Here is a 15,636-nt window from a genome sequence, read left to right on the forward strand (position 1 = left end):
GAGGAATGAAGATTACAAACTTCTTATGGTGCTCACAACTTGCTTGAACACTCACAAGCGATGCCTAGCCGTTTAGGAGCTTGAAGCTCCAAGAGTAATAAACTTGAATCCACCGGCTAAGGATGTTGTGCTCAAGTGATGGAGTGGAAGCTTGCTAGCATGAATCTTTGCTCTTGCAACTATCTCACTTGATTCCCCTAAGAAAATCACTTAAGAATGGAAGAGGGGAAGTGTCGGTGTTTAACCGGCTGCCCACCGAGGGATATACCCAAGGTGGTAAGTTTTGGGTGAGGGGACGCCGAGATCAGGAACTCGAAGGTACAAGGAACACAAAGCTTAAACAGGTTCGGGCCGCAAACCGCGTAACACCCTACGTCCTGTATCGTGGTTTGTATTGCCTTAGGTGTAGAATGATCTGGAGATCATGTTTTGAGAGGGCCCCTGTCCTCCCTTATATATCCGAGAGGCCAGGGTTACAAAGATACTAACCAACACCAGCTAAGGAATCGCACCAGAACATGTCTCGGGTAGATTCCTTCTGTATCGGTTAGCTCTATCTCCAACTTAAATGGGATAAATAAGAGATAAATAAGACAAATAAGAGATAAGATGGATTTAATCTCTTAAACCTCTTTAACCTACGTCATGTACGCAGCCCCGTGACCCCGGGTCTGACAAGGGCCCAAGCTCTTCGTAGCTGAGTACTGTAGGCTTATCGAGTACTTTCGAACTAGTCTTCGACTTCTTTCAAAGCTTCATCTTGAAGTCCTTCTTCGAGTACTTACTTGGCTGCATCGAAGCTATGAGGTGCTCATGCCCCGAATTTTATTCCTGTTATGGTGTGCGATTGAAAAATCGCACTCCATATGAAGTAGCCCTCGAGCCTTAGGTTGAATCGGAGAATCAGGCTGAGGGTCACATTAGTCTTGAATCCTTCTTACTTACTCTTTCAATTAAATTTGAAAAAATAAGTAGCCGATGCCACGTATCCCGCAGCCCCTGAGCCTTGAATCCAAGTCCTCTAAATTTGGAGAGAAGGATCCAAAAATCATGGCATGCAGGCTAAAAATATCAACGTGATAACTTACCAAAATGATGATCCAAATGATGGAAATTAGATCATGAACTCGAAAAACCCCTTTTTTCGAGCTTATGAACCCTGAAGAAATGATTAATCAAATATTTAATCCAAATAATCCACCAAATGACCCCTCATCTTTGGAATATTCCCAAAAATGACTCTTGAACTTCGGAACAGTAAACTTTTCCCCAACCACTGGTTATTTAACCCCGCGGCAGCAGTGAGAAAAAATTGTGCTTACAATCTACAATCTGCCCAAAGCGAGAAAAATCCCCAAATCGAGCCGTGCACCCGCCGCCGCCCTCCCGGCGAAATCCTTCCGCCCAGATCTCCCCGCCTCTCTCCCCGTAGCCCCCGAGCGACTCGTGGTGAACAAATCGGAGATGGCGCCCAATAGATCAGAGCTCGAAGGGAAGAAGAAGAACGTGCAGCCACCGACCGGGGAGTGGACATACAGTAAGTGTTCCCGCCATGATCTTGATAGGCTAGTTTCCGAGGGGTTGCTACAAGAGAAGAATCTTGTCAACTGGCGCCCCTCTCTTCGTGAACCTTTCCCCATGGAAAATGTTGACGAAATCGTCACATTTCACCATTTTGCCGAACGGAGATTGGCCCTCCCCTCTTGTTCTTTCTTCCGTGGCCTTCTGTATTACTACGGGCTTAAGCTCCATCACCTCAACCCGAATTCCATCTACCACATTTCAATTTTCATCTATTTCTGCGAAGCTTTCCTCGGAATCGAACCCCACTGGGATCTTTTCCGCTTCCTCTTCCGTGTCAAACCACAACCCACCTCGAAAAACCTTTCTGTTGCAGGGGGCGCCGGCATCCAACTGCGTCAGCAGGCCGGCGACAAATATCTATCATACAAATTCCCCTCCAACCTTCCCGGGTGGAAAAATCATTGGTTCTATATCGAGAATCATGCTCCCCAACTCCCAGCAAAATCAAACAGACCGCCTGTAGTGAGGATAGAGTGGAATCTTGAACCTTCCAGTGGAGACATGGATCAAGTCAGGGAACTGCTGGACATCATAGAGGTGCAGAAGATGATGGGAGTGATCGGTGCCTCCGTCATGTTCTCATTTTTCAAACACCGCGTTCAGTCGATCCAACAATGCCACCGACTTGGATTCGAGTACACAGGCTCTGCTGATCCTTCTCACATGTGCACAGAGGAACTATCAGACGAAGCCGCACTCCTCCGAGTCCAGCGGGTGTTACTGGACGTGGACGCCGTGCCTTACGTGCCTGAATTGTTTTCCGTACGAAATCCACCGAAACCGGTGAGTATTTGACTATTTTTTGTTGAAGACGGACTCTGTTCTGCCGCTGCTAACTGAAAGCCTACTGCAGGGACTCACAGAACTATACCGCAGCTACCCGCCACAACCCGACATCCCCCGTCCGGACCACCTCCTCCCCAGCGCCGCTGTGGAAGCAAAGCGGGCTCGCATAGCCAGGCTCTGCATAGCAGCGACTCCACCAAGGACGAGAGCCCCCTGGTGGAGTAAGAAGCCGAAGGAGAGGCGAGAAGGGACAGCTCCTCCGGGCCAGCGGTGGAGTTGACTGAAGCTCTACCTTCGGTGCCGCAGGGTCATCGGTTGATGCGGAAGCGGAAAGCTGAAGCAGCCAAATCTTCCAGGTATTGATTTGGTGCTATGGTGAATTGCTGAACATCAATATTATTATACGCTGACAGTGTCTTCTTAACAGTCCTTCCACTTCTTCCCCCAGGACCGATCCCGGAGAGGCGGGAACAGCCCCATCGGCCACCACGACCGTCACCATCGCCGTGGCGGGGACCGCGCCACTGGCTGGCGAAACCCCGCCGCCGGCAACGGAAATGCCACGCAGGCCTTGCGGGTGAAAAGGGCCATCAAAAAGAAGTCTACACTGTAAGATTTCATCTGGTTGCACAATAAGCGTTCTGATGTTTCGAGTTGTATGATGACTGACTTGACTTTATTAGGGCTGCGAGCGCCGCGGTCCTCCAGCTGAAATCGGCCGTGACTACCCCAGCCCCCGAGTCATCGACCCGAAAAGAGTCTGCAAGCGCGGGGCCAATCACAGCAGCTCCAGCCCCCGAGCCGTCAGCCCCCGAGGGGTCGACGCCCGCGGAGCCAGCCCCGAGGCGGACGCGATGCTGCCCGACTTGCCGCCTCCCGAACTCCAACAAGTCAAAACCGGAGCCGGTGGCGGGGAAAAAGTCGAGGCCCCTGGTGCCGCTCCTACAGATGGCACAGGTAAGCATCTGTCCGCCCACGGCTAGCTGCCGAGACCCAGGCGCAATATTCTGAGAAACCTTTGCACTTGCAGGTGCCCAGCAGACACCACCTGAAGAAGCCACCGGGACATCAAAGGATCCCAAAGAAATGCTGAAGGCCGGGCCCGGATGCAAGGACATCATCAACACCAATCTGATGGATGACCCGAGGCTAATAGCCGAGAAAATAAAGGGCTTCAGGAAAGCCTACAAGGAACTGTATGACTTTACCATGGTAAGTCCCGTGTACTTGTCTTCTTGTATGCACTGTCGAATAGTTTTGACTCGATCTCTTCTTTTATGCAGGATGTGATCACTGACTCCCAGAAGAAATCAGAAAAACTGTAGGAAGTTGAGAGTGATCACCAAGGACTCGCTGCTTTGAAAAAGTGCGTCGACGACGAGAGGACGAAAAACTTGTGCCTCGAGAGAGCTAACCCCGAGCTCCAATGACAACTCGAGGAACATAAGAGGGCGCTCGAGGCACAAAAGAGCGCGCACCAGGAGCAGCTCAAAGAGCAGAAGAAAACGCACCAAGGTAAGCCGTTGCTCCCCTTGAGTGCTTGTACTTATCCATTTATCCTGAATTCTGAAAAAGCTTTGCACCACAGAACTTAGGAAAATGTTAATATATAAAGAAGAGCTGCTTACTGACGTGAAGAACCTGCTGTATCGGCATACAGATGACGTCGAGAGGTTGCAGAAGGTGATCGGTGACACTGAATGATAGTTCGTTGACTACCTTCTGCAAATCAAGGCGCTGAGCGAGAAAGACGAGCAGCGGCGGAAAGAGCTAGAAAACCTCAGGGGGGGCGCCCAGGAGCTGGTGGACCTTAGGGGAGCCGCCCAGGGGCTGGTGGATATGGTGGATCCACCGGAAGAAGGCAAGGCGAACCCACAGCCCCTGCTAGAGCGACTCCGCTTAGCCCCGAAAAAAGTGCTCAAATTCCTCACAAAGGCTCCGGTCGCGTGCGTCAGCAACGCCCTTGCCATTGTAAAGTCTTTTTTGCCGGACGCGCGACTAGGGGTCTTTGCTCAGGGCATGGCTGCGGACTGCACTGAGTATCAGTTCGATCGATACCTCCAAGAGGCCCAACCTGTATCAGAACAAATAGTTCAAAGTGTACTGCAGAATTAGGGTGTAAGAGACACGTACTCATTCCCCTGTATATATATTGTATTTAATGTCTCTACTTGTGTGTGTGTGTGCGCCTTGGCTGAATCGGAATTCAGGCTTAGAGGCTAAGTGGTAGACACTGCCCTGGGTACAGTGACCCTGAAGGTGGCCATAGCTCCAAGTAGGAACTCATCTAACAAGTTAGCCGCAGCTCGATTGAGCGGGTCTAAACTGCTAGGAAAGTACGCGAGCGTCGTCGCGGAATTGCCGTGCTTAAGGCAGAAAACTACCCCGAGTGCGTCGACTCTAGGTGTAGTCGAACTCGCTCCTCATGCGAGCGCGCCCCACAAGTTATGTAGGAACCCGACGGACGGATCAAACTTGTTGGGAGCAAATGCGGGCGTCGCTGCGGGTCTGCCGCGTTTGAGGCAAAAACGAAACTACCCCGAGTGCAACGACTCAGGATGTAGTCGAGGTAGCTCTTCATGCGAGCCCATCCAACAAACTGGGTATACACCAGTCGAACGGATCGATGTTGTTGGGAAAAATGCGACTACTGTCGCGTGCGACCATCCAAGGTCGCGGCGGAAGTCGATTCGTAGAAGATTTGAACGGAGCCGAGGGGTCCGTCGGAACACGAAGTCAATAAGACATAAACGTGGTCGTAGCCTCCGTATAATTCACGACAAGGAGTCGATTTATGTAGATACTGCACGTGGCCGTAGCCTCCGTGTGTCCATGAAGGAAATTACAACCCGAATCCTGTGGCACGCTGCCTCCAAATTGACTTGAGAAAAGGAGACTGCCTAGGCACTCGGAGATTCAGCTACCCCCCGACATCTTCTCATGGGTAAAACTTGCGCAGGTTCTGGATGTTCCAAGAGTTCAGGACATCTTGGCCATCAGGGTATTCTAGTCGATATGACCCTGGTCTGGTAACCTGCTTGACGATGAACGGACCCTCCCACCTCGAGTTGAGGTTGTGTAGGCCGGACTCGTCTTGGATGCGACGTAGGACCAAGTCGCCTATACTGAATGACCGTTCCTTCACGTTGCGATCGTGATATCGCCGAATCCCCTGCAGTTATCGAGCTGACTGAACAAGAGCGGTGCAACGAGCCTCCTCAACAGAATTGAGCTCTAATTGCCTCGCCTTCATTGTACATTTCAACCCTTGGAGATTTCCACATGATATCGGCCGACAAGATAACTTCGGATCCGTATACGAGAAAGAAAGGCGTTTGTCCTGTGTCTTTGGACGACTGAGTCCGAAGACCCCAGACGACATGTGGCAGCTCATGTATCCATTTGCCTCCCTTCTTGCTGTTTTCATCATAGAGTCTCTTCTTGAGGCCGTCAATTATCATGTCGTTCGCCCGTTCGACTTGTCCATTGGCCCTTGGGTGTGCAACAGAAACATATTTGACCTCGATGCACGCATTCTCACAGAACTCCCAGAACTGGTTCGCCGCGAAATTTGATCCCAAGTCCGTGATGATGGTATTTGGGAAGCCGAAGCGATGCAAGATATCAGAGATGAAATCAACAACTCGGTCTGGTGTAAGCTTGGTTATCAGCTTGTACTCGATCCACTTGGTAAACTTATCGATAGCCACCAACACATGGGTGAAACCACCCGGCGCCATTGTGAAGGGACCAATCATATCAAGGCTCCAACAAGCAAAGGACCAGGATGGCGGTATGGTGATAAGGTTGTGGGCTGGAACATGAGACTGCTTGCTGAAGAATTGACAATTTTGGCACCTACGCACGAGATCCTCCGCATCGGATACCGCGGTGGGCCACCAGAAACCGGCCCTGTATGCTTTCCTAACCAGCGTTCTTGAGGCTGCGTGGTTGCTGCAGACACCTTCGTGGATCTCTCACAGTATGTCGTAGCCATCTTCCTTTGTGACACACTTCATGAGAACACCTGTCCGGGCGCCGCGCCGATAAAGCTTGGTGTCGACTAGGACAAAACCCTTGCTTCTGCGCATGACGCGCGCCGCCTCTGTGCTCCTAGCGGCAATTCCTGCCGGTAGCCTTTGGTCTCGGATGAACTCGATAAAAAGCCTCTCGCCAGTCCTCCCCCAGCACCATAACCTCTTGATCGGATTGTTGGGGACCCGCGTTGATGGTTACCGGCGGAGAAGATTTGATGGATGGCTGCTTGAGCTCCTGGACAAAAACTCCCGGTGGAACCTGAGCACGAGTTGACCCCAGTTTGGACAAGGCATCAGCACCAACGTTGTGCTCCCATAGCACATGGTGAACCTCCAAGTCGGAAAATTTACTTTCCAACTTGCACACTTCCTGCACATAGGCGTCCATCGTCTCCTTGTTGCAATCCCACTCTTTGTTGACTTGCTGGACAACGAGAAGAGAATCGCCATAGACAAGTAGTTGTTTGATCCCCAGTGATATCGCCAAACGAAGCCCGTGAAGCAATGCTTCATACTCAGCTTCATTGTTGGATACCTCCCACAGGATCTGAAGGACATACTTCAATTACTCACCTCGTGGAGAAATAAGCAGAACTCCGGCGCCACCGCCATCGAGCTTAAGGGACCCATCAAAGTACATGGTCCAGTGCTCTGGCTTATCGACTGGAGTTGGGACTTGATTCTCCCTCCATTCAGCCATGAAATCGACTAGAGCTTGAGACTTGATTGCAGTGCGTGGCTTGAAGTCGATTGACAAAGCCCCCAGTTCCACTGCCCACTTTGATATACGCCCCGTGGCATCTTGGTTATGAAGAATATCCGCCAGCGGGAAATTCATAATCACAGTGATCATGTACTCATCGAAATAATGGCGCAACTTTCGTGATGCGATTAGAATTGCATATAAAAGCTTTTGAATGGTGGGGTATCGTACCTTGGATTCGGAGAGTACCTCGCTGACAAAGTAGACAGGTCTCTGCACACCAAATGCATGGCCTTCCTCACCTCGCTCGACTACAATGGCACTGCTGACAACATGAGTTGTTGCCGCGATGTAAAGTAGTAGATCTTCCCCTAGCAATGGAGCTGTAAGGATCGGAGGAGACTGAAGGTGATGTTTCAGATCATGCAGAGCCCGCTCAGCCTCCTCCGTCCATTAAAACTTATCTTGGTGTTTTAGAAGCTTGAAGAAAGGTAGTCCTCTCACCCCGAGTCAGGAGATGAACCTGTTCAGAGCTGCCATACAACCTGTTAGCTTCTGCACATCCTTGATTGTGGCCGGAGCCTCCATATCAGTAATGGCCAAAATCTTTATAGGGTTGGCTTCGATGCCCCGATTGCTGATGATGAACCCAAGCAATTTCCCTGAAGGTACTCCAAAAACGCACTTGGTTGGGTTGAGCTTCCACCGAAATCTGCGCAGACTGTTGAACGTTTCTTCCAAATCTGCGATCAAATCACCAGAATCCTTGGTCTTGATGACCACATCATCCACATAGGCCTCAACGTTCCGATGCAGCTGATCCGCGAAACACATCTGGATCGCACGCTGGTAGGTTGCTCCTGCATTTTTCAACCCGAAGGACATAGTTTTGTAGGCATATGTCCCGTACGGGATGATGAACGCTGTCTTGATTTGGTCCTCCTCCTTGAGCGCAATCTGATGATATTCTGAATAACAATCAAGGAAACAAAGAAAGACACAACCAACCGTCGAGTCGACAACTTGGTCAATGCGCGGGAGCCCAAAGTGATCTTTGGGACAGTGCTTGTTGAGATCAGTGTAGTCAACACACATTCTCCATTCATTGTTCTTTTTCTTTACAAGAATGGGATTAGCTACCCACTCTGGATGGAGTACTTCTTTAATGAATCCAGCTGCGAGAAGTTTAGCTATTTCCCGCTTGATCGCCTCACGCTTGTCGTGGGCAAACCTTCGCAAGCGTTGCTTTTTTGGCACAGCCTTTGGGTGTACATTCAGACTATGCTCGATCAGGTCCCTGGGCACCCCTGGCATATCCGCTGGTTTCCACGCGAAAGTGTCTCGGTTAGCCCATAGGAAACTGACGAGTGCGAGTTCCTATTTCTCACCTAAGCCCGCGCCAATAACGGCGGTCTTAGATGGGTCACCCTCCTGAAGTTGGATCATCTTGAGAGCCACGTCATCTGTCGACTGAATGCTCGACTTGCTGGCCTTTCTCGAAGGAATCTCCAGCCCGAACTGAGAAAGCTGCTGTGCGGCCGCGAGTACTTCTCCTGAAGCATCTGGCACACGAGTAGTCGAGGCGTACTGTATCGCCTCCTGATTGCAATCATAGGACTTCTTCAAGTCGCCCCGGAGAGTGAGTACCCCACTGAGTCCTGGCATCTTGAGAAGCAGATAAACATAATGTAGCACTGCCATAAACTTGGCGAGTGCCAGACGACCTAATATTGCATGGTAAGAAGATTCGAAGTTAGCTACTTCAAATTTGATGAACTCAGTGCGGTAGTTCTCCCTCGTGCCGAAGGTGACTGGAAGAACTACCGTACCAAGTGGGTGTGCCGCGTTACCCGGGACGATGCCGTAAAAGGGAGACTTGCTCGGAACCAGCATGTCCTTGAAGTCCAGGCCCATCTTCCTCAGAGTGCTGGCGAAGATGAGGTTAAGACCACTCCCACCGTCGATGAGCACCTTGGTGAGCCTGACCTCTGCCACCACAGGATCCAGAAAAGCTCGTCCACTGGTCGTCGCGGGAGAACAAGATGGGGACCTCCGACCAACGGAGTGGTTGTGGTACCGCCGGCTCGATGGACATGATCTCCTGAAGAAGCAGCTTCTAGTCCCGTCTGGAGCCAAAATCCCCATCACCCCGAAGATGACGTTGACGGTCTTCGAAGCGTCCTGGAACTTCAGGTTGCGCCCTTGGTCCTCTTAGTCGTCATCCTCGGGTTCTTTATCCGCAGGCTTCTTGTTCTTCCTGCCACCACCAGAGTTGCTGAACGTCCTCCGGAGGTGGTAGCAATCGATAGCCGCGTGATTGGCACCTGGATGCCATGGGCACTTCCTTTGAAGGAGCTTCTCGAACTCCTCCTGCGTCGTCGACTTCTTGCCTCGCGAAGGACGATCCATAGCCACGATGATATCATCTGGCTTACGTTTCCGGGGTGGACCCGAAAAGTCCCGCTGGCCTTTGTCGTTGCGGTTGTCGTTTGGGCACCTCAGAATGCTATCTTGGCACCGCGGGAACCGCTCCCGCATCTTCTCCTCCTGCTTGGACCAATCGTGCATCGTATCACGGAGGCCCACAACAGTCTTCGGCCTATTCCGCCCAAAATCCCTGTAGATGCCTGGGTCGGTGATGCCGTTGTAGAAGCAGCCGATGATGTCGTCCTCCGAGATGTTCACGATGGTGGTGCTGACGTTGAAGAAGTGACATGTGTAGGACCGTAGGAGCTCGTTACGTTCCTATTTACACTGAGCAAGATCGTGACGAGTGATCGCACCTTGGAAGTTGTCGATGAAGACCTTCTTGAGTCGCTCCCAGGAGTTGATGGAGTTGCTGCTAAGGCTCTCCAGCTAGGTGAGCGGCGCAGGGTCCAAAGCCATCGGAAAGTAGACGACTTTGGTGATGTTCGAGCCCCCTGCGACCTCAATGGCCGTGGAGTAGCAACGGAGCCACTGCTGAGGGGCTTGCTTGCCGTCGTACTTGGTGACGCCGATTGGCTTGAAGCCCTCAGGGTACTTATAGCTGCTGAATCGCGCAGAGAAAGCTGGGAAACGATCACTGCAATCAGTCCCTTCAGTCTCGACTTCTTCACGTACCTTACGCCTGGAGGAGATCATAGTCCGCGCATCGCGGCCTTCATTAATGTGCTGGCGCAAGTCTTCTGTGGGAGGCCGATGATTGGCCTGTCGCGGGTTACCCCCTGAAGGTGGCTGTTGCCTCCCGCCAGGGGCCTGGCTCCCGTGAGCGTTGTTGTTGTTGTGGCTGGGCTGATGTCGAGGGCGACCGCCAGCCGTTCGGCTGTGAGCCTGGCTCCGACTCTCATCCACGCGCTCCTCCCTGATGGTGGACGCCGGGTTTTGTTGATCTAGCTGGATCCAAGCCCTCTGCGTGTAAAGAAGTGCTTGACGCACGTCTGGATCGTGGCTGCGCTCGAGGATGGCCGTAACCCTGGCAATGTTGGCCACCGGGTCCTGAAGCCTCGTTCGCTTACGGCGGCGAACTCAGGATCAAGCTCGCAGTGCATGGATCGCCTCCGCTCGTTGGCCCTCCTCCGCCAGATTGTGCGGGCCCTGATCCTAGCCCTCCGCGCCTCACGATCGGCGTCGTTCTCATCACCGGCGTTGGCAGTGATCTCATCTTCATAGACCGCTTCGAAGTCGACGATGGGAAAACCTCCATCATCCTCGCCTCCTTCCGCCATTAGCACCTGGCTGGAGATGAGCTCGTAAGAGCTCGCGTCGACTAGTTCAGTCGATCCCTCCGCCACGGTAGCCAACGGCCTGCCCTCCTAAAAAGGCAAAGGCTCGAGATGGGCCACAAGTCGACCCTCAGCCTCGAGTAGATCGGAGAGCGCCATGCCCCTCCAATGCACAATGCGCCCCTCCGGCATGGAGGTGATCATCATATCACTGGCGCCAAAACAACCTGAAGCCCCCCGACACGCGGTGGCTTCAGGCCTTCCGACCTAGAGCAAAAAGTCCAGGTCCTTCTCCAGCATGGAGAGGGACCCAGAGATGTTGGCATCCTGGAGATCAGTGGCCGGATTGCGTGAACCGAGTCGGGATCAGTTATGCGAATCTTTAGATTGGAACGAGTCCAACCCAAGAGAAGTTGCCGCAACGCTAGATGAAGTCGAGCCTGGAGCAGACTCCACTTCGATCTTTGTCGTAGAAGCACTAGTCGACAAGTCGTCGAGATCGTCGACGAACTTGTCGAGGTCACTGCGGGGATCCGCAGCAGAAGTCTTTGGTTTCATGTCAACGAGGAATCGTCGAAAATCGCCCATACCATCTGCGATGCAGACCCACGAGCCAAAGACGAACGTCGTACACTGAGAGGGAACTCACCTGGCGAATTTGAAAGATGCCATTGAGCTCGTCGATGGATCTTCGACGTTTTCCCCTACCTGGTGCGCCAGCTGTCGGTGTTTAACCGGCTGCCCACCGAGGGATATATCCAAGGTGGTAAGTTTTGGGTGAGGGGACGCCGAGATCAGAAACTCGAAGGTACAAAGAACACAAAGCTTAAACAGGTTCGGGCCGCAAAGCGCGTAACACCCTACGTCTTGTATGGTGATTTGTATTGCCTTAGGTGTAGAATGATCTGGAGATCGTGTTTTGAGAAGGCCCCTGTCCTCCCTTATATATCCGAGAGGCTAGGGTTACAAAGATACTAACCAACACCAGCTAAGGAATCGCACCAGAACATGTCTCGGGTAGATTCCTTCTCTATCGGTTAGCTCTATCTCCTATTTAAACGGGATAAATAAGAGATAAACGAGACAAATAAGAGATAAGACGGACTTAATCTCTTAAACCTCTTTAAACTACGTCATGTACGCAGCCCCGTGACCCCGGTCTGACAGGAAGTGAGAGAGCTCTCCTTTTACTTGCTGGCGTGTTCTGGTTCAAAATAATCAAGAGAGGGAGAAATAAAGGGGTATGGGGGGTATTTATACCCCCACTCACAGAAAATTAGCCGTTAGGAGAAGGGTACTCGGATACTCCGGATATATATCCGGATACTCCGGACATAGGGATCCGGAGACTCCAGTCCCAGATAAACTTCGGATGAGTAACGGTTACCCAGAGACTCCGGGTGACTGTCCGGATACTCCGGATCATAATGTCCGGACATTCTGGATATTGAACCGGACAGTCCGGATAAACATGGATTTTCACAGGACGGCTGGTTTTTAGTGGTAGGTTTGATTCTCATAGCTTTTGAAGGTTCTCTTGAGCACAACTACCACATCAACACTTGTGGATCAAATTCCCTCTTGATAGTACGGTGTTCCTGTACTCAATATCAAAATAAAATCTAATTCTTCAAGTAAATTTGAAACACCGCTTTTCATTTCCCCTTTTCTTTTGAGGGGTCATATTTTTGTAATACGCTTTGCTTCATCATTCTTAGCCCCTGCACACATGCTCGACAACATGATTAGATATACATGTGCTTTGTCATCTTCCACCAAAACCCACTAAGGGGCCTAGATATCTTTCAGACGCCCAGTCACCTCTTCCAGCGAGAGGAAGGAGATGTCCAGCAGCGTCTCAATGGACGTCACTAGATGGTCGAACAGAGGTGAAACCGACCGTAGGAGCTTCTCCACTACTCGTTGCTCCTCTATCTCCTCACCCAGCTCCTCCAGGTTGATGATGAGGTTGTACAGGTGCAGAGCGAAGTCGTCCACCTTTTCGCTGTTACGACACAACATGGCTGCGAACTCCCTCCGCAGCTGCTGAGCCCTGCCCTTCTGGACTTTGTCGCTGCCGACGCACATCGTCTTGATGGCATCCCATGCTTCTGCAACTGACTTCTTCTTGGCCATCCGCGGCACCATCTCTGGCGGCATTGAGAGGATAAGAACCTATCTGGCCATGCAATCTTCCTGGAAGTCGCAGTCGCCATACTCAATGGCGTCCTAGAGGTTGCAGGCTTGGAGCATCACCTTCATAACCAGGCTCTAGTGGGTGTAGTTGGATCTTGTCAATGTCAGGTACTTTGCGCCACTTGACTCCTTCACCACCCTCTGAATGGCTGGCCACTCCCCATCCCGGTAGTGCCGCTCGCACGGGGAAGGGGAGTGACGCCTCCGGTGGCGACGCGAGGTTACAAAGCCATTCGATGATGACCCCCCCTCCCGAAAGTGCATTTGGCCTCCTAAGTGGGTTTTGGTGTTGATGACATACAGAAGCTAATGAGTTTATCAAGTTATGGACATATTAAAATTCAATGAAATGAAAAGGAGCAAGAAAAGACGTCAAATTTGCTTAAAGCATGATGTTGGACTTAAAAGAAGATTTTTACTTATTTTATATTTTGAATTTGAGTTTTGCAAACACCGTACTAATAAGAGGGATGCGAATGGATAGTATGAAGGTGTCAAAGTGCTTATTTGAGATGCTAACCATCAAGGAGAGACACAAAATCATACACTTGTGCACCTAGTTTTCTGACTGTTTCAGCGTGTGTCGGAAGTTCCAACACTTGTCGGAAGAAGCTGGATTCTTTCGACAAGGAGTCCACCGCCAGCTATTTTTAAATGGTCGGAAGTTCCGACAATCACTTAACCAGTGCATTAACGGCTGTTTTGGGGGCTTGGGTATTTATACCGCCTCAGCCCCTCCTTTTGTTGCTGATCTAACCCGAGACAAACACCTCAAAGAGCATTTACTACTCCTTCACAATCCCTCATTAAGCTAATCATTTAATTGATTTGAGCTAGGGCTTGAGTGAGAGCAAGATTAAGGTGTGAGATTCAACCATTTAAGAGAGAAGGCAGCCAAGTTCATATCAAAAGCACCTGAAGCATTTTCATCCTTCGATTCACGTTTGTTACTCTTTAAGCTTGCTTCTAGACGGTTTGGTGTCGCCCGTGGAGCGTGCTCTTGTATGTGTGCGCCTCGGGAAGTTTGTATAACCCTATCCTTTGTGGATTTTATAGTAAGTGACTCAATCCTCTTTTGTGGTTGACTGAGTAAGGTAAAGGATAAGTGGAAGACCCGGCTCTTTGTGAGCTCCTCAACGAAGACGTAGCTTCCTTAGTGGAAGTGAACTTCGGAAATAAATCTCTTATGTCTTGTGCTTATTGCATTTATTAGTTCTTATTGACCTAGAGTGTATTTTATGCCGATTTACATACTCGAGTTGTTGTGCTTGCAAAGATCATCTGCAGAAGACTCCTAATATCATTGTGCAACTTTTGATTCAGCCAGGTTCTGCAGTTTCAATTTTAATTTTAAATTTTATATAAGAACTTTAGTTTTGTCGAAAGTTCCGGTCCAGTGTCGGAAGATCCGACCCGTCGGGACTTTCTACACAGTGTCGGAAGTTCCGACACATTTAATTGCTTCGAAGGATTTTTCAAATTTTTCAGGTACGCTTATTCACTCCCCCTCTAGATATCACCAAGATCCTTTAACCCTCCTCCCCCCTATCTTCCTCACCGACCGGCTTCTTCTCCTTCTTCACCTGCCGCTTTGGATCTTCCGGCCGTTCCTTGGGCGTCAGGTCCTCCTTTCCAAGGAGATCTTCTTCGCCCTCGAGCGGCTTCTTGCTCTCTCTCGAGTCATGCCTAAACGTAACGGGCTTCCCGGATGGAGATATTGATCCAAGGATACTTAACTTAGGCTCTTTATACCAATTGTTGAAAATCCGTCTCCGACCGAGTAGTTTCTCAGGCATAACCGAGCAGTTTGCTTAAGCTAGGAGGGGATGAACACACACTTGAGGTTATTTGCGCTAGGGCTCCGACTGGATCCCGGTTGCTGCTGTGAGCTTTGATTTAAATAAATATCCCAAAAGGATAAGGTACAATGATATGGCGCCACGTACAAGACCAGACATAGTTCCAAGAGAGCTGACCTTGATCTGCGGATAGTAATCATAATGTGACGGCAATTTATGACTAGCCTGTTTTGTTGTTACCTACGCACAAAGGTTTAATGCCCCAACAACCAATCCACTGCTCGAGCCCTAGCACCGAAAAGCACTCGACTCGTCTGCCAAGCTCAGGAGATAGCGGAGGACGGGAGGAGGGCTGCTCACGTGGCCGCCGGCGACGACCGACCACGTCGGCTCTACTGCAGATGTGTTTGCGGGATGGCCGCGGGACTGGACGCCTCCAATGCTGACTGCCGAGCAAGCGCCGCCTGCACCGTGGACTCTGTCTACAGAGCGGTTCTCTGGTATGTCGTAGCCGCCTGCACACAAGCTCGACGTCTAAGCGGAGATCTCCTGCCTTCTTGGCCGGCGTAATTAACCTTCGTTCACGTGTCAGTGCAATTTCCTTTCTTTAGCTTGACATCAATTAAAGTACACTCGCAATAGCAAGGCAGAAAATGGCTTGCAGCCATGTCTGACATCTTGGCTACAGTTATCTCTGCAACGATTAGTATGGTTGGGAATCGCATTTCGACAGCGTTCCTTTGTTTTCAAGCAGCAAATGCACTCCGGAATCGGTTTGAGAGGTTGGCACTTTTTTGGATGCTGAAAGCCTGCAACTCCAGACACAT

Source organism: Panicum hallii, chromosome 1, assembly GCF_002211085.1.
Source record: "Panicum hallii strain FIL2 chromosome 1, PHallii_v3.1, whole genome shotgun sequence".
NCBI classification, from domain to species: Eukaryota; Viridiplantae; Streptophyta; class Magnoliopsida; order Poales; family Poaceae; genus Panicum; species Panicum hallii.